The 21,297-nt window shown below is 34.1% G+C and overlaps 1 long non-coding RNA gene across 1 annotated transcript; it reads right to left on the bottom strand.

The window, feature by feature from the left end:
* Positions 1 to 17,324: 17,324 nt before the first annotated feature.
* On the bottom strand, positions 17,325 to 20,907 carry LOC128669413 (uncharacterized). The gene is made up of 3 exons (XR_008404638.1): positions 20,822 to 20,907; positions 20,143 to 20,205; positions 17,325 to 17,422 (listed from the first exon to the last, which is right to left on the bottom strand). It is a non-coding gene; the product is annotated as an uncharacterized LOC128669413 (long non-coding RNA).
* Between the last annotated feature and the right edge of the window lie 390 nt (positions 20,908 to 21,297).

Below are 21,297 nucleotides of genomic sequence, written 5' to 3'. Positions count from 1 at the left end.
TAAATTAAATGATGTTTACCAAAGCTACAAACTACTAGCATTTCGGAACGACCACTGCTGAGAAGAAATGCCGAAAGAAACTCATTCAAACAGTGTTGGTCCCTATTATGCCAGAAGGGCTTGCCATTTTTTGTATATAAATTCATGTATAATTTTTTATCAGCAATATAACATTAAGTACATAATAAAGTACATGGTCAAAAGGTATACTGAAACATATTATGATTGTGATCAAGTGCTGATGAAAGGAAAAAATATATATATATACTTATACATATACGTATAATTAACCAAACAAAAAAAAAAAAACTTTTAATAAAAGATCGAGCTGACCAGTTCCCCCGGCAGCACCCGTTCACGAGTTGACGCGTGAGTCAGCCATCGCGAAGCTCAACCACAATAGAGGGAACCTCCCGACCCGATCCACGACGCCGCCACCGGTTTGACCATTTGAATGTGCATGACATACTCGATCTCCATAATCTAACATAATAGATACCTATGTTACTTTCAGACACTTGGAGATCACAAATCACGTATATGTTTTACAATAAATGTCAAAATATATGTAATAAACATGTCAAGATAATATATAAATAATAATAAAAAAAATTAAAATCAAGTGTGAGAGGTGGAAGTTTTAGGAAGGGTCCAAGGTTTTTTATCATTTAAATAGTCGCTAATCGTGTAATAAGCATTAGCCATTAAAGCATTTTTAATATATGATTTAAATTTTGGCATTGGCAAGTTAATAGCCTCTACAGGGAGTTTATTGAACAATTTAACACTTTGACCCACGAAAGACCGCCTAACCTTTTTAAGTCGGAATCTGTTCATACAAAGTTTATGCCTATTACGAGTGACTACACTGTTAACATCGCTCAATGTTTTATACAGGTGTAAGTTAGATTTAACAAAAATAAGTACGTCGAAGATGTACTGAGATGCAACAGTCATAATATTTATCGATTTGAATAATTCTCGCAAGGAATCCCGTGGCTTAAGTCCATAAATAAAACGAATTGCTCGTTTCTGTAAAACAAAAATTTTTCCTATGTCAGCTGCATTACCCCATAACAATAATCCGTAGGACATTATGCTATGAAAGTAGCTGTAATACACGAGCCTAGCTGTTTCGATGTTTGTACACTGTCTGATCCTTCTCACTGCAAAAGCTGCCGAACTAAGTTTTTTGGCCGTGATTTCAATATGTTTATCCCACTTAAACTTACTATCCACAGTAATGCCCAAGAACTTGGCACTGTGTACCCATTCTAATACTTTACCATTAACTACTAAAGGAATATCAAGTTGGGGTGCGTTTGAAAGAGAGAACTTAATACACTTGGTCTTGTCTGTGTTTAAAGCCAGGTTATTAGTTGTAAACCATTCAAGCACAAGTGACATAATGTTGCTTACATTGTTATAATTTCTACTTTTTCTATCAACTTTAAACAGTAGTGACGTGTCGTCAGCAAATAAAATTACATCACACAATTGTTGGGCAAGACAAGGAAGATCATTTATATAAACTAGAAATAGAAAAGGACCAATAATGGAGCCTTGAGGCACGCCCATGTGCACAGGAGCGCTGTTAGAGGCTGCTCTATTAATTTCTACTTTCTGAGTTCTATTGTCTAAGTAAGAAGATAGTACATCAAGGGCCGCTCCAGTGACACCATAGAATTTAAGCTTATTTTTCAGTATGTTGTGGTCGACACAGTCAAAAGCTTTTGAAAGGTCACAAAATACACCTATAACATCCTGTCCGGCTTCCCAAGCATCATTGATAATTCCAACTAGAGTGGCTGCTGCATCAGTAGTGGAACGAGACTTGTGTTATGGGATACTAACTCAACGATACTATATTTTATAACAAATACATATATAGATAAACATCCAAGACCCGGGCCAATCAGAAAAAGATCATTTTCCATCATGACCCGACCGGGGATCGAACCCGGGACCTCTCGGTTCAGTGGCAAGAACCTTACCACTACGTAACCTTCGTAACTTCGGTTTGGATAATGCCAGATAGTTAAAATTTTCAAGATATATAATATACCAGTTGCGCCCCGGGTTCCGCTACCATGGGGAGTACAAAGTTGCTCAGACATGCATCAACCGTTCACACTTTGAAGTCTCGGACGGGTGATGTCAATTTTTGAAAACCAATACAAGATTCTCTCAAACACAATTGAAAAGCACTCACCAATACATTACCAGTTCGGCACAGAAAGGTAAATCAAGAAGTAACACTTGCATCCGAACCTCTTATTCAATATCCGCTGCATTTGGCTGCAATTTCCGCCCGGGAGGGGGAGTGGAAACAGCATCATTCGGGAAATTATTTCCATTTCCTCGCTTCCAACGAGAAATCGCTCGTAAGGGCCGCCGCTTGTCTTTCCTAAAGGCCTTGTTAGGTTGGATCTTGATGTGAGCTGTGTGTAATATTATGGTACTGTCACACTGTCGTCGAACAATTTGTCAAACTTTGGCGAATTTTTTATTGCGGTAAATAAATGTACTCATACTAACTACGCAATGTTCACGCATGAAAGTAAACTACTAGCGCCGTGTTAGCACTTAATTCGACATGTTTTTCAATTTTTTGCGTATATTACTAATTGTTTTTAACTTTGACCTCAGACGAACCTTGGTTCAGATTTAGGGAGGTAATATTATTTAACATAATATAACATTACAATAAACATAATCCGATTCTGCCACAGCTCATTCTCTAAAGGAAAAACAAAACGTATTTGTTGTCTTCGTTCTCAAAAGCCAAAACAAAACGTTTTTGTGTATTCGCAGTACGCAGCTGTTTCCTCTCACGATGGTGTTTCTAAACTCTCTGTTACAAATTGTAGGTAAATTCTATACAGATCAACAATAAGAAAATATGATAAATTAAAATGAAAATATTTTACATTTATTTTAGACAATAGCTTTGAAAAATCTAGTGGTTTTTGTGAATATGTTTGCTGAATAAAAATAAAATAATGATATTTCTCATCTGAGCATTATTCTTCGTGTTTCGCCATAAAGCGTCGGAGCTCAGGGTCCGCTAATAGGGTAAAATCACACCGGTAGATTAGATCACCTCTAGTAGATTTTATTAATTTCAATGTTTTTATTTTGTGTTCAATTGTATGGTATTATTACATAGGTACATGTATACTGTATGAACGGATTTTTATTAATTTCAAATTATCAAATTAAAATAAAAGTCGAATGAAGAATTCAATAAATAAATTTGAACGTGGAATTTTCGGTAATCAAATATGGCGGATCGTAGGCAATTATTTTGCCGCGTATTTTCCATTGGCTCTCCGCTGGAGCATCCACCTGGAAAAACTACACACAAGCACAGCTTGCGGGGAAGTAAGGCATTGAGGTCTTTCTAACTTATTAACTTTAAGACTTGAACATCCAATATATTATTTATATATTTTAATTTCAAAATCGTTATTATTAGTTATTTAAAAAATCGTAAAAGGCGCAAGTGACTATTTTCATTTGAATTATTTAAAATATTGGCAAATAAACAGCAAATAAAAGCATTATTAGAATTGATTGCGACTACGATCTCTTTTAAATGCTATCGTATTTTTTTTCGTTTTTCCGACTTCTCAAAAAAAAGGCATATTCACCAGTTATATCTATATGTTTTCGTAATACCTATTTATTTCTTTGCTGTAACCATTTGCCATCACATCTGTAAAAATACATAAGTATTTTAATTTTTTACGCGATACAGTGTGTGTGCTTTCTATCTATTGCTTTTTATACAGTTAAAAAAAGTTGTATTGAAATTACGATTATAAGGAGCTAGCGAGTTTTCATATTTACTATTGTCAATTAAAATACAGAAACATAATTATAACTTTTATCACATAGGGACGCACAAATTCTTACAAATAGACAGATGAGGAATGTAACCGTCGCGTCTGTCTGTCTGTTCGCGATAAACCCAAAAACTACTGCACGGATTTTCTTTCACTAATAGATGTGATTCCTGAGGTAAGTTTAGGTGTACAATTTATTACGTTTTACCCGAGCGAATCCGGGGCGGGCCGCTAGTATTTACTAAAGACCTATTTCTTCCAATCAGTCAGAACTATCGAGAAATTCCCACCACATTACATCATTAGATACGGTAACCCGGACACCTAGTTCCTTATCAACAGTAATAAATATCCGTTATCAACACAGAGACAAAATAGTTGACCTTTTGACCAGATCACGATTTATTGTTTATTAGCGATTGCCTTCGGGTTCGTTCATAGTATTTCGTTTCTCAAGTTGAGACAAAGACACGCTCACCTACAAAATTTTAAGGCTAATTTTTGCGATTTATTAAATGTTTTTACCTACATATGGACCAATGGTGGGCCTATTGCTAAGCAATCTCTTCCAGCCAGCCTTTGGGTAGTGAGAGAGGATAACAGAAGAGCATTGCAGGGTTCATTTTGGGCGCAGTATGTATCAATATATCAGTATAAAACTCTTCCGTTACTGAGTGACTGACTGACTGATTGACAGACAACGTACACCCGAAACTGCTAGACAGGAAGCTGAAATTTGGCATGTAGGTGAGTGTAGGTGAGCACTAAGAGAGGATTTTTAGAAATTCTACTCCGAAGGGGGTGAAAGGGGTGAAAAACTGTAAATATGAAAGTTCTACATCGTTGAAGTTAGTGACTTGAAAATTTGGATTATGTAATGAAAGGGGGTGAAAGATTGAATGGGACTTAATACAATTTTCAAGATAAAAAGCTGAAAATTGGCACACTTACTTTTTGTAGTATATAACAGTAATAGTAAATACATAAATTGTTTAATTAACATTTGTGGTTAATAAAAAACCACGAAGTAAAACGTCATGGAAAATGGGACGGCACGCGTTGCAGAAAGCGGGAAATGGGAAGGAGACACGTAGTGGGAAACGGGACGGGACACATTGCAAAAAATATGATGGCACAATATGTAGGAAACGGTACGGGATATCTACTTTACGTTACATAGCATGAAGCGGGATTAGACAAGTTTGCGGGATGAGACATGCAGCGGGAAACAGGAAATTGAACTAAAGATGAAAAAAGAGTACGCGATAAAAAAATACTGAGATTTTACCATGAAATTCACGCGGGCGAAGCCGCTGGCTAAAGCTAGTATATAATATATATAAATTTAATCTCGTCATTTAAATATGTATTATCATATATTCCTATATTTGTCCTGTCTACACATATTTACTGTGCATATAGTCAAGACAAACCGACTTAGTTCGCCGTGAGTCATTGTGCCCGATAGCGGCGAACCCGGCGGACGGTGACTGAAGCGAACCTTAAAAGGATTACAGGATAATGCAATTACCTGCCTGCGTTGATGCCCCACGTAACCTCGCCGCATTTACACCTTATCTATTGAATTTATGAAAAAAATATTTTAAATCAACCGGCAAATGAAAGAGAGAAAGTACAGAAGTTTAAGTATGCTTTTATCCTCCACTATATAATAGTACTATAAACTAAATTTTGTTGAAAAGTTTAGTTTGAAAAAAATCTCAATTTGTTTATTTATTGAATAGGGTGGAAAACTTATTTGTAATTGATGTTTCCTATCAGGTTTTTAATTAATGAGTTTACAAACTATAAAGTATGTATATACCTAATTATAAGAAAATCACGACCAATAAGTAGATCAAATTAAAAAAAAAACGAAACGAATTACTTACATCAAGAACACCACAGCCAATAACGGGAATGGAAAGATGTATTTTTTTTTTATTATGTGACAACACACTATCTATTAATCATTCGTAATGATTGCCCTAACAATGTTGCTACTCCAACATTATGTACTTAACTGGATGATTGACAATCCTTAAAAAAATTGTCTGGAAATATGTATGTAAAACAAGAAGAAATAAGTGGTTGTTAACTTGTTTTCAATGTTTTTATATTTGTTTATAGACTTTTTAGTTCGAATATTTGGTTCGTTGTGCTTTTCAGTCTGTTAATTGTGGTTTTTTTTTGTGACATTTTGTAATGATACTCATCAATGGATATGGTAATTTGTATCTTTATCATTTTGTATAATTTCCATTCCTTTTATATTTGTAGTACAAAGATGAGTAATTATTATGTCAATACCCAATAGTGTACGAATATTTTTTTAAGAATTTTTATTGCATGTTTGAATAGAGGTTATCCAGTGATAATTTCCTCCCTCGAAAATTCTCACAAACTAAAAACGAATTTTCAGAAAAATTCCGAGAATATATCCTTACCTTCCGGACATTTTCGAAAATTTCGAGACGGCACATCGGTATTTGTAACGTATGATAGTTCGGTGTGAGTGGAGGTCCAGTAAGTTCGCTCCAATTACTAAGAGGCCATGCGTGGTTTTGTGATTTTAATCAATATTACGTCATTATAGGCCCTCCGGAACATGAGGCACCTTCCTAACAAATATATATATATTATATATATATATATATTAGATAGAGAGCTGGAAAATGTCATAGGTTATTTTGTGCCGCGGGCGTAGCCGCGGGCAAGAGAAATATACATTTTGAACGCTACAGATAAAGTGTTAAGAACAGGGTTGTGAGTTCAGTTAGGCACAAGCTCCAACATGGCAGACGTCACAGGGAAAAAAGGTCAAGAAGAAAAAAGTAACCAAAAAATAATTGAAAATCACATACAACACATATAAACTATAGCTGGAATGGTAGTTCTGTGCCTACTTGTAAATAAAGCCTAATTTATGCACCGAAATCTTCAGGAGCGGTTGACAATCAAAGTTACACACCCCTTGTTTTGTTTACCTACGGGTTGGGGCACAGAAATGACGGAGAGCGTCTATTAACTAATAGTACAGCTATTGTCTAGGAGTATACCTACGGTCGTAATTCCAACCAGAACTTCAATATCCAAGTGGAACAAAAGAACGGCATCCATGATTAATTTCATTATTGATTGAAACAACTTTAAAACTACAGAAAATAAATAATTTAAGTGAAGTCTTGGTGACGAAAGTATATGAGAACTCGTTTACTAACGATTAAAGACTTACTTTATTTATAACTAGTAGTCCATCTCGGCTTCGCTCGGCAAAAAATATAATAAAGTACACCTAAACCTTCTTTAGAATTCACACAATCTGTTGGTGAAAACCGCTTGTGAAATCCTTGCAGTAGTTGACAGATAAACGCGGCAGAGGACATTTTATAATATGAAGGACTAGCGACTTCGCACTGGTGCAATATTATGCATGTTACATATATATAAACCTTCCTCTGGAATCACTCTATCTACTTCAAAACCCGCAACAAAATCCGTTGCGTAGTTTTAAAGATCTAAGCATTCAGGCACAGCTGAAAGCGTCTTTGTTTTATACTATGTGTGTGTTTATACTAAGTGATGTTGAGATAACTATCAAAAACATTTTACCACAAGCTCTCATCGTTCCCTTTATCACTAAAACCTTGGTCTTGGAACCAGAAGACTCAGAAGACAGTTCAAAAAACAAATTGGATAAGTTTACCGCACTCACAGTCCTCTTAACAACGATCCTTTCGAGACTTTTACGAAGACAACCTTCAGTATTGTTTTATGCTCATATCTCAATTTTATTCATAGTTTTATTCTTAGTTTTCGCTCAGTTTTATTCTTAGCCTACCATTATCCTTCTCTCTCTCTCATCGGAGCGTGTTCCAGGTTTCTTCCACAGCCGTTGAGCGTCGGCCAGGGTTTCCGTCTATCTCTACCCACTATACGTTTAAAAAATATTGAATCTTAAAGGAAATCGACAATGTTGTTTTATGTGGCGTTAGTGTCAGCTTAGTTTGTGTATAAAGATACTCAGAAATAGTTGTAATAGCATGTGTGACGTGTTGAGTGACGCGTGACCGAACACTGCCCTTCACCAGGCGTCCCCCGGGTCGTGATGTAAGTACTTACAGTCAACAGCACATCAACCTACCCAAATTCACTGCAAATTCAGTCTTATTACCGCGGCGTTAAGACATATGCAGGGTAACTAGAGTGTACTTATTAGATTTGATTTTAGATTTGTTTGTGAAATTTCTTGGATAACGAAAATGCTGTCTTATTTGACTGGAGATCACTGAAATTCTTCCAAGTTATATAAAATAAGTGTTAATTTTTGAATAAATAGCGAGTAATATTAACGTTTTGGCAAGACACTCATAATCATCCAAGTCATATAAAGTAGGTTTGTTTATTTGTTTCTAACCTCTTTACCCTTTTTCTACTAAACAAATCATCTTGAAGTTTCTCATATTACTTTTCATTTCGGGAAGAATGAAACATGCTCCCTAAGTCATAATAAATATACACCTTTAAGACATTGACTTAGTATATTATGAACCACATCGCTAGGGCAATATGACGTGCCTTTCCCGGAAACATTTTTTGAGGAATCATCAAAACATTCCCTGGAAACGAGAAATGTTCCCCGATAATGAGAATTTGGGAACGACACATCACTAGGTGTACAAGACCGCTAGACACAGCTAAACACAAGATTTTTAAGTACAACAAAACAAAGCAATGCATCAACTCAACATGTCACTTAATCGCATGTCATGTTAACCTGCACGAGCCTTTATGCCGCAGAAACATAGGCGAGTTTACTATGAATTTGTAGGTAGGTTGATGTTACAGCTGAAGGGCCAGTTAGTTCCATAAGTGCAACTTGGATGAGGCGCTAGGGTGCGTATCGATCAGACGCGTCGCCTAGCAACGCCACCGGCGTCGCGACGCCGACGCTAAAAAGATAACTTCATTGTATTAGTGACAGTAAATCACAGGCAAAAGGGTAACAAATAGCCATGTTATTGCAGTGCCTAACCCTCTCGTACAAAGCATTGCGTAAAATTTAAAGCATTGTTTTATCTCGTTCTGTCAATGTCAAATATTGTAAAGTGTAATAATATGTAGGTAATGTTATATTCCATTCTCATAACTTCTCTCTGTATGTGTTTTCTTCGTGCAATATAAAGTTTACAAACAAACATCTACATGTATACTATTATTATAAAGAAGTAAGCGTTTGTGAGTTTGTATGTTTGAGGCGGGTAATCTCCGAAACTACCGAACCGATTTCAAAAATTATTTCACCATTAGAATGGTACATTATCCAATATTGCTATATAGGTTATATTTTATCTCAAAATTCCCACGGGAGCGAAGCCCCTTTCAACATATTGTCAATTAAATTAACGGGACTTACTTCATTCTCGTTGTTGGCCGTTCAAACGTAACCAAAATTAATAAACTGCAAATACGTCATAAGTCATAAACTAGAAGCCATTAAGCCATTCTTTCCAGAATCTTAGCTAAATTAAGTAATCAAATAATAATCATCCGCCTACCCTTATCTTTGCGTGGGGTCGGTACAACATTTAATTGTAATTAATCAAATACAGAGTAAAATTCCTATGAGAACAGTAGTTTTTCCGGGATGAAAGGTGCCCTACTTTCTTCGTATTTCTGTATTATGTAATATATAATGTAGTATAATGCTATAGCATTGAACAGATCAAAAGATTTAGTCCTGTAGCATTATGAAAAACATTGTTTATACTTACAATTTATTTTTTAACACAAGTATAGCTACTTAAAAGAAGCAAACAGAGAGAATGTTCATTGCTCACTAAATGCTTCTAAAATTAGCTGTTCTTTTAAAAATTCACATCGGATTCATAAGATCATTAAGGAAACTAATTGTGAATACATTATCCTTCCATACAGTCATTAATTTGCTTTTAATATTTGTATGATATATCGATAATACAGAAAGCCTAATCGAAAAGCTAACAAATTCTCATTACAGCCAATGACATATCACACAGCTCGATGCAATCCGATTACTAAATCCATTTGTCCGAATGAAATGAAATCTGCTTTGTTTGTGAGGAGATATTATCATAAATGCAAATTAATTGACTTTCCAATGGTCTGACAGCTAGGGATGGCGACGACTGTGCGAAATGGGGACTATGAAGTAGGAAAGAGGAACCTGAACTCCGACGGTCAGCGGCTGAGAAGAAACTGTGGAAAACCTCAGATGAGGGAGATTAATGTGCGAAATTATTGATTTTATTCCTGACATGTTTTTGAAAATTTATCCTTACATATTATAAAACAAAGTCCTCAGCCGCGTCTATCTGGCTGTTCGCGATAATCTCAAAAACAAATGCAAGGGTTTTCATGCGGTTTTCACCAATAGATAGTGTGATTCCTGAGAAAGATTTAGGTGTATAATTTATTATGTTTTACCCGAGCGAAGTCGGGACGGGCCGGCTAGTTAATTATACAATTTATTTGTAATTTAATGTACTTAAGTGTATTAACTCCTTGTCAAAACAAGTAGTACAGGTAGAATACAAAATGGCATACAAATATTACAGATAATAAAAGCCATTTGATACATAAATGGCGTCCAATTTGCATTAAACAGTTTGGCGACGAGTGAAATATGTTAGTATGATGACTGGTCACCCGGCTTGGTCCAAGTGATGAGCTGATGATATTTGATGGAATATATATATATATATATATATATGAATATATATATCAAATTATATATATATATATAATTTTTTCATATATAATTGTCGTAACATATATAATTGTCGATGGAAATTTAAAAAAATATATCATATTTTGACACATATAATGTCAGTTTAGAAAATATACCGCGCTTTTGAATTCACCTACATGTCACATGTTTATTTTCCTCCTTTTAATTTTCGTATACGCATACCTAGTTAAATTGAGAAAACGCAACAACAGTGATCTAAAAGTTCACGATGAATTGTAAAACTTCTCCTTTTTTGACATCGGCCAAATACTGAAGAACATTACATTAAATCGTTTTTGGGAATGATTAGTGAAATGTCTTAGTTATCGATTTATTAATTTGACAGAGACAGTTCAACGGCTTTTTGGGAAAAATCGATGGCTGAGGACAGAATAAGATAGAAAGTGTCCCACCGACAAGAACAAAGTTCTTAAATTAATTGATTGATTGATTTGGGAAAAATAAATCTTAATTATTACAAACACACAAACGAGTTGCGGGCACAGCTAGTATAAAATATTTCATATGAAACAGTTTAAAATTTTCTATACAAAATGGCTCCTATAAACTATTTTGCGTGTAACTAATTGTGCTAAATAACATCTTGCTAATTTCGTGATTCAGTCACAAATAGTCCAACAGATAAACGGAAGTTTCTTTTTAGATTGTTGATGTAGTTGATTGTAAATGCTAAAATGATGAATATGAACTACGTAAATTATGTCACACGTACTAAATTTCATCTCAATTGGTTCAAAACTAGCTGTGAAGAATGAACAAGCGGATAAATCAATCCAAAAATGTGGTATATATTTTATAATCAAGGCACGAAACCCTCTTCCCGCGTGTTTAACTCGCACTAGACCGATTTATGTTTACTTTTGACACAAGAGTAGGGAATTTGACTCCTGTTGTTTTGCCCAGTTATCTCCTGTGATATAGGCACCGCACAAAGCCGATTAGTTTCATCCGCACGGTCCCGCAGGCATCTCGCAATTGATGCGCTATCGACCACCAGACCAACGCACAGTCCGGCCCGCCTTGATAGCCAATCCGTAAGTCTAGAGCCATTTGATCTTCATAATTCGATCTCACATACATAGTAGGACCTATTCTATCTTGTCTAATTACTGGACCATCAAAAACTAACAGTATTTCCAAAAATAAATCCAATGAAATACATCTATACCTTCTTATCTATATTATGCATACTTCCGTACTAATATTGTATGTTGTTGAGAAAAATTTTATTTTTTTGTTTGTAATGAGTAAACCCAAAAACTACTGGGCGGATTTTGATGAAATTTGGCACAGATATAGACGAAGCCTTCTGGAGTGACATAGGATACTTTTTTTATTATGGTTTTACCCGAGCAAAGCCGGTGCGCGCCGCCTTAATGTTATAAAAGTGTAAAGTGTTTCTTAGTTTTGTTTATCCTTTTTTCACGTCAAAATGTGATTTTTGTTGTGGAGATGAAAGGGTGGAGAGTAACAGACCTTTTGCCGCGAAAAACAGTTTGATATTTAGTATATATTAACGAATTATTATGGGATATATATGTGAAGTTTAATGAGCCAAATTCGAGCGGGTCGAATCGAATCTTAAAGACCCAGTGGGTACTACACCAATCTGTATAGCAGTCTGTGAAGGTGCTATGATTAATTTGTGTAACCAATATGGAGAAAATAATATAGTTGTATATTGAGAATATATATATTATATTTATACCACCTTTACTTACTATAGTACAGTCAACACCTACGCAAAGTTATTCCAAACTAGCCGCTATTACCGCGCCATAAAGATTCAGGGTAACTTGATGTGCTGTTGACCGTACAAAATGAATAACTTCAAACTATTATACTGGATAACCTTTAGGAAAATTGACAAAAACAAAAAAGAACATTAAATAAAATGTGTGTCTGTTTGTTATCCGAAGATCTTTGTTAAGGTTTGTGATTTGAATTAATTTTGGGTTCTATTTATATAAATATTTACTAGTTCCCGCGACTTCGCTCGTAAATTTCCCTTCTCCATATCTTCAAACTACAGTTATGCAAAATTTCAAGAAATTTGGTGAAGTAGATAGAGCGTGAAGAGGTAAACAAACATACTTTCGCATTTATAATATTAGTTAGGATTATATTATTTTCAAGCTTTTATTTATTCAGCGTAGTTTATCTGTCTGTAATCAAATTTGCAAGTTAAATTAATAATTCCGCTTTTCCTATAGAGATGAAATTTCACCACTTCGCGTTAGTCCATAGAAATAGACCTTAGCGCAATTTTAAGTGAACGCATCGTCGTATCATCTCACCCTCCACTTAAAATTAAAATGACACAAGGGTTGTGAACAAAACAAACAAACACGAAGTCCATTTTGCAGTTATATTAATTATTCACGTAAACGAGGACATTGACCCTTTGTTAAAGGGTGTAAACCACAATTCATATCAATTATGGAAGTTATAAAATTTAGAAGTTTTTTTCACAGAAAAATATTTTGTACAAGCTTTTATTTAACTTGCAATGGATAATATTTTTCGCTGATTTCCCCACTTCCAAGGCTTTTTTTTCCAAGTATTGTTTTTTTTGAATCAATATAAAAGCTTTATATACATTTACTTATAAGTTTCGACATGAGCCCAGGCCGCAAACTACGTTTAAATTTACTTTCAAATGAAATATTTACCAATAAAGCTCAGACTATACGAAAGGGAAGGAACGACGAATTTTAGGAAACCTAGGCTTCGACGCTCAACGGTTGAGGAAAAACCAAACGAAAAGGAAGGGAAAAAACTCAGATAAGAGAGCGAAGCTTCTTACATTTTGTATGCTACCTAATCTAGCAATTATGACTCTTAAAAATAAAGTGGGAGCTTCCTCAAAAACCTTAACAATCGCCTAAAATAAGCACGTTAAAGCGAGGGACGATCCTTGATTCTTGTCACGTGTCGCTTATAATTTAATCAGTGGGCTTTCAACTGAAAGCTCTGATTATTGATTGGCAATTGTATTTATAGTCACTTGGGGGTGGGGGTGGAAATGTATATAAAAATAACTGCTGAACAGACCGCGGGATAATTGCCGATGTCACGAGAATGGGATTTCAAAAGGTCGTTTACACAAATAGGTATTTGTTGATAGCGGTACCTAAATACTCTTTTTGTTAAAATAGTTGTTCGCCGCGAACAAAGACTTCGGGAATACAATAAATTTTTACAAAATTGTGAATACCTACCTATTTCAAAAACGACTTAACCGATTTTGTTGCCCTATGAACTTAAAAATTCTATTGAGAGATCCTACCTACATACCTTTTAAATTACATCAAAATAAGACCAACGGTTTGAAAGTTATCGCGTTACAAACGACATACATTAAAAAATATATATTTTTGCCCCAAGTTTGTAAAAAAGCAAATAGGTACTTATGCCTTTGAAAATTTTTTGTCGTATTACTTCTCTCTTTCTTCTGTTTTTGTTTCATTCTAGATTGGAGGCCCAGGATTAGCTTAAAAAATAAACCTTAATATTTTGGAAATTCGTCTGTTGATTTACGACACTAATTGAACCTACCTGATTGAACCTGAGAATGCTGTTGTTAACTAACACACTATTTATATTAAATTATTTATGCAGGGGTTACTCTTTAAAAACAATCAACCTATTTTCAAAATTCTTTCACCAGTAGGAAGCTACATTGTTTCTAAGAGACATAGAGAACGTTGTATACCGATAATCTCATGGGAGCGAAGACCCCGGAGGTAGCTACCAATAAATTTACAGCGTGTAATATGGAATAATATTGAGATATTTGATACTTGAATAATTTGTAAACCGCAATCAATAGAAGTAACAGAATTACTTAATTCCAAAGATTTCCGATTACAACAAGCAGCCAGCGAATAATTTTGCAACAAAATTATCAGGTGATCATTAATAGCTGCATAAATACCGGCATGCTATTCAGGTAATCTAAACACTTTAATTATTATAATTCATCGCGAAACGAACGTTATTTGAAACCAGTACAGTCAACAGCATATCAACCTATCCAAACTCATTGCAAATTCTCTCCTAACTGCGGCATAAAGGTTGGTTTCTTGATATGCTGATCAAAATGACAATGTTTGTAAAAGCAAAAAAAAATTCTTCCATTGCCAAGTTATTCTATTTACAGACTTATTGGAACTTCTAATAAATTTACTCTTGGTACTATTAATGTTTCAATATGAAACTTCAAGCTGCAATTAGCACTTATTAGTAATAATTCATGGAAGAATAATAACGAGGTCCAGTGTAACTCAGTTTTTATAAGACTTAGATGTCGACAAGCCTTTTAATTAGAGGTTCAATAGTGTTAATTGCATTCCGGTATGCCAATGAAGGGCTTAAGGGCCTCTGCAAACCTAGTGTAGTAGTCGAAGTGTTTGATAAGGCAATTGACAAGGACAGCTCTGTGTCCACTTTTAGAGCCAAAAACTGAAGAAGAAGAAGAAGAGAACAAGAGAAAAAGAGATTCATGTTCAGAAGTGGGCACAAAAAGGCTGAATAGGTGATAAGGTGATAAATAAATAAAAAAATTATAACTTTTGAAGCATTTATAATACCTACTAACAAGTTTGTGTAGATGTATATGTGTATGTATGTTTGTTACTCATTTACGCAAAATCTGAAATTTGGTACACGGGTAGAATATAACCTGGAATAACAATAATGACATATAGTACTTTTTATATCAAAATTCAAACCTAAATGACATATAGTACTTTTTATATCAAAATTCAAACGGGAGCGAAGCTTAGTAATCATATAATTCTTTATTGCACCATAAACAAATTATTACAGGAGTACATATGTAAGTGAAAAGACTGATGGAGTCTTATCATTAAAACAATCTCTAAACCTGACAAGTTATAGGAGTTATATATTCTGGTAATCGTGTAGCAACAAAATAAAAACACTTTGCATGTACATTTTAATGTACAGTCAACAGCACATCAACCTATCCAAATTCATTGCAAACTCGTCGCTATTACCGCGCCATAGAGGTTCATGCGGGGTAACTTGATGTGCTGTTGACTGTACGGGGTCTAAGCTCAAAAAAGTTAGCCTATGTATAGGACCTAAGCTCTTGCCTAATTTAAGCCCAGTTTCCTTTACCCATAAACGTCGCTCCATAACTCGGCATTCTACAAGTATTGTGACCGGGTATCCCGACTGTCCAGTAATTACTACAGGGTTGTCAACTATTCAAAACCTGATGTTGGTTTTGTATACCTACCCCAATAAGAAAAGTAACTTTATCATAAAGAATTTGCCCGCGGCTCCGCCCTTGCTGATTTCCCACGGAAATAACTCTTTACTCCGGGATGAATACCATATATACATATAGGATATAATATGCTGAGATAGAGAGGATAACTATAAATATTATTATATTTATAGTTATCCTAACTAATATTACAAATGCGAAAGTAAGTTTGTTTATTTTTAGAGTACTTATATGGATCTGTACTCTTAACTACATCCACACAAAATTTCAGAAAGATTGGTTGAGTAGATATAAAATAAACAAACTTACTTTCCCATATGTAATATTAATTACTATAAATATAAAATCTTGAACATTCAATAATAATAAAAAAAACTAGATCTAAATCCGGTAATCTGTTTGGAATCTACGACAATGCAGCAGACAGACAGACAAATCTTATTAATTATAACCTCAAATATACAATAATTATATAATAATTATTATTATTATATTTGAGGTTATAATTAATAAGATTTATTTGCATCAGTTTATTTAGTCAACCAATAAGTTACCTACATAAGTAGGCAACAGTAATTTGCTTGTAAATAGTTATGCAAAATTTTAGCTCCACCAGCTGAATGTTCACTGTTATTGCAAGTGAAATAAAAGCTTTGTAAACAGTGCCGTATTAAATATAGTATTTAAATATAAAAGTTGCGGACATGGGTGCCTTACAAACTCAACACAATCAAAATTCATCCCAACGGACCACATAAACTTTTCCACTTACCGACATTTTTATAACGCCTATTTCAAGAAGACCCTTGTAACCATTGATACAGTTCCCACTGAAGGTTTCACTTTAACTGGTTTAATGTAATCAATCATGATGGTATTCATGGAAGTTTCAGAGCTACTGATTTTGTAACTAAAGTTGAGTTTCATCTTGCAAAGTAGGTCGGGGGTAATTTCATTAACAATTTATGGTGTCTATTCATAAAGCTGATTAAAAATTCATAAACATTTCTCTGTTATAGGAATGGCGCTACGGCTACGTTAAACATGAGTTTAAATCCCAGCACGGACAATTAGATTTAAAACATTTATTTTTTAAAAACAATAACACAATACGGTTCCAGCCAGACACAGAAACACAAATGAATAACAAACAAAATAAATAAAGCATAAAAACGTAAACAAAATTAAACGTAAACGCAACACATTCGTAAATTACATAGGTGGGCAAACAAATCTGACTGATTTATCAGTTTAATTAAAAGACTTATTAATTAATTTGTCTGCTACTCCAACTGTAATAATTTTTCCTGGTACTGAATATGGAAAAGGAAAACAGTGAATATTATTAAATTTTAAAAAATATCTCACTAACCTGATCTAGAATTCGCGCGCAAAATGGCGCCTGCGGGCACCAATCAGCGCACGCCATCTGGTCACTTTCCGGCAAGATGCTGACGCGAGCGGACGTGTGATACCATCACACGGTCACTTTTATTTTTCACACTAATATAAGCGTTTTCCGAGAATCTGAAATATTATTGCTCAATATTATAGTACATACATAAATGCGAGGATAGAGCAGTTCACCTTTGCCCATCGTCAGTAAAATACAAAGCTAGATAGTGTGTGTTCATTAATATTATAAACAAATAAAACTATCTCTATAAGAATATATAGTATACATAAAACTATATATACTATATATTCTTTTTTTATATTTCTTTATTTATGTTACAATATTTTTATATGAAAAATACAAGCACTACCAACAAAAACCTATATAGGTTTATACGTGGCAAGGCGAGTCACTACTCATTACAAATTTACTTAGTTAATATATAGTATTATGTATGTACATTTAACATGTGTTCTTTGTACAATAATACATATTACAAACGAACAAAACAAACTTTATTTTTATAGTGAAGCGCTCGTCTTAGTTTCCTCATTATTATCGAATGTGTTATACATTGTAGCAAGACGAGTAAATGTAGGTGATTCTGAGAAATAAATTCGGCCCACATCGCGCAGGTAATCTCGCAACTTCTAGAACTAGAAATGAAAAGCTTGCGCCCCGGGGCTCTGCTCCCGTGGGAATTCTAGCCGCGTACCAAATTTCATTGATATCCTTCCAACAGATGCGTCATTAAATGACAAACATTCTCACTCATGCAAATAACATAAGTCCGCTTTATAATATTTTAAGATATATTTTTTTTTTAAATTAAAAAACACACCTATACTCTATGCTGCAGACTGCAGAGAGAAGGAAAATAGAAACGCGCTAAACATCAACACTACACCAGTCAATTTTGAGTTACCCACGTCTATCAAATCAAATCGGTAATATGAATGCGCGAAGGAGATAGCGTAACTAGATACGTTTGAATTGCCTCAGGCATATTACAAGTATAGTATATACATTACATAGTCTGTGAAGGGAACTCGGAGATAAGCCGGGTGCGGGAATTACTATAATTACGCGTTCACCGAATGTGCAGATACCAGTGAGGCACTGAGGAAGCGTTTGGAAGTTAATAAGGAGAGGGTGGATTATTTAAACTAGATGTGCAATTTAGGTGAGCTGGTTTGTTTTATCAATCAATACATATCATCAATACATATAATAAAATTGAAGAAAGGCCAAATTTGTACATTGGATTTTTTTTTTAAATTCCTCATGGAATATACTTAGTTACTGATATAGATGACGAAAATATAGTTTTGGAAATTTTTGTCTGTCTGTCTGTCTGTCTGAACGTGCATCACTCGAAATCTACTGGACCGATTTGCTTGAAATTTGGTATGTAGGTACCTTATATACCGGGTTAACATCTTAGATACATTTCATCCCGGTAAATGGTCAAATTCCCGTAGGATAATTGAAAAACTAATTATGAATCAAAATGGCGTCAGAATCCCGGGTTAACATCTTATAGACATTTTATCTCGGAAAATGAGGAGGGTCCTGTAGGAAAATTAGATACATTTCATCCCGGTAAATACGCGATAAAAAAATTACTGAGATTTTGCTATGAAATTCACGCGGTCGAAGCCGCGGGAAAAAGCTAGGTTTTAATAGAATTATTAATAAAGATTGTTAGATAATTTGTAACGAATAAATATGTCCTTAAAACTCTTCAAAAATAAGTAAAATATGAAAGTATCTGAACACAAAGTCATAAAATATAAATAAGCTATTTAAGTTTTATTTCAAATAAAATGAAAGAATTGTTAAGGAAGTGGGTTGCACCAGTCAAACTTGACGTTAAGTTTAACCTGCGCAGAAAAACGCAAAGTAGGTACGTCATTTTAGTTTTAAAATGGTGTACTTTAAATTTACTTAGACGAAAATTTGACTTAATTTTATTCTCTTAGGGTCAGTTGCACCATCAAATTTGACGTTGCTTTTGACCAGCGCGCCGCTGATGTTTGGACAAAACGTACTTTGCGTTAATGCGCGCACGTTAAAGTTAACGTTAAAGTTGATGGTACCATTAAAGATTACGACGACGTCAGCTTTCTTCTTACAAGTTTCGGAGGCAAAGTTGGTAGGGTCCAGGTCGAGACTTCCACTACGTCACATCACACGTTGTACCACAGAGACCACGTGACTGTGAGGTAATGGCCATTTCAACCCTGAACGTCTTCTGTTATCAATCAACACGAATTCTTCTCTCTTCTATTATCTTCTGTCTTTTTCTTCCCGTTTCATATTTCCGTATTAAAAACGTACTTAACGCAAAATTATTTCATGAACACAAATTATAGGATAGGAATCACATATAGATAGCAGCAGAATTTAAAAAATAAAAAGTTTATTTTTGTTGTTTAAATAATGTAACACTTATATTGCCTTTATCTATTTGGTATCAAGGTTTGACTGGCAGATAATTATTAATTCATTATATGTAATAGGCATTAAGTCTACGTACCTATTGGAAACTTTTATGTTGTACAATAAAGTTTTAATAAATAGTTGTTTAGGTTTTTTTTATAATTAATGGCATTACATTGTAGGTATTTACAATAAGTATAAATATTATTCTTTGCGTGTCTATTGCAAATATACATAATCATATTTTTATCAATTTATTTTATTTATTAGCAAAAACTAAAAAAATAATCTTAAAAAAATGCTATTCTAGATAAAGAATTTATTGTATGTATTTAAAGTAGGGCGTTTTTTTTTCTAAATAAATGAGAACATATGAACATAATATGTGAATATTTGTAAAGGTACTTACAGAAGGCTGCAAGCCGGCGCGTCTCGTTACTGCGCTTCTAGGAAACGACGCGCTGACATTGCACTGTTGAACGAATGTTAGTGTTATAATTACAATGTTGTTATATGTACTCATTACTTTATGCAATAGTTAATTGATGTATTAGTTTGTTACGCCATTTTGTATTTTTTTTTGCCTTGATTCTTTAATCCATAAAACACTACGTAAGAATATTTAACTTATAGTTCGATACGTTTCAAATGGTTTTCCTCGAAAATACTGACAAAGTCTAAAGAAATTAAAAAAAACGTAAATGAGACAATAATGAATCCTGTTATTCATAAAAAAGAAAACTAAGCATTCTTTAAGCTAAAGTATGTTTTATCACTACCGCACTTTACAAAATTTGATATGGACAGAACGAGATAGCATTCCCCAGGAATTGACGTCAGATAGGTAGACGATTGTTAAAAATCACAGCCGAATATTTTAATTTTGAGATTTATTTCCATTTTGCGGCATTTTCACGGCTCCGAATGGAACCAGGAGCACGAGAATATGAGAAAGAAATAGAGAATTACTAAACATATCAATTGTTGAATTAAATTAAATTTGCAAAAATGAAATTAATGTCAAAAATTTTCAGATTCTAATAACAAACAAATAAATGATAGAAATAAAATGACCTGCCCACACATACCGTCCTCAGATATTGCTGCAGGTTGAAGTTTGATGACAGCATTCTTGACACAGCGTGATGACGTCATGAAATGCTGCTGTATGCTGAAACAACGAACATTTATGATTAGTAGAATTTTAAGAAGAAGAATATTTCAAACCGAAAGACAATAAACAATTGAAATTACTTCTTTTCTAAAATAAATAAAAATACAATGTGTAAATCCACTTTACGGGACGGATTTTGATAAAACTTGCTATTTGTAACGTCGCCCAGATATACTCTTCGGAACAAAAATCAATATGTACCTACCTTAAATAAAGTCAAACTTATGTGTTTAAAGCGGTTTGACATAAAGAAGCTAAATACGAAAGTTTAGATGTTAGTGACTTGCTACTCAATGACACAAAATCTATTAATCGGACGTTAACGAATAGTATTTAAACTAAAATAAACATCCTGAATTGTCTACAGAAACAAATCCTCGGAGAAGAGCT

This window comes from Plodia interpunctella, chromosome 4 (genome assembly GCF_027563975.2).
Source record: "Plodia interpunctella isolate USDA-ARS_2022_Savannah chromosome 4, ilPloInte3.2, whole genome shotgun sequence".
Taxonomy (NCBI): Eukaryota; Metazoa; Arthropoda; class Insecta; order Lepidoptera; family Pyralidae; genus Plodia; species Plodia interpunctella.
The sequence above is the reverse complement of the archived record's forward strand: the minus strand, read 5'-3'. Positions and strand labels throughout refer to the sequence as shown.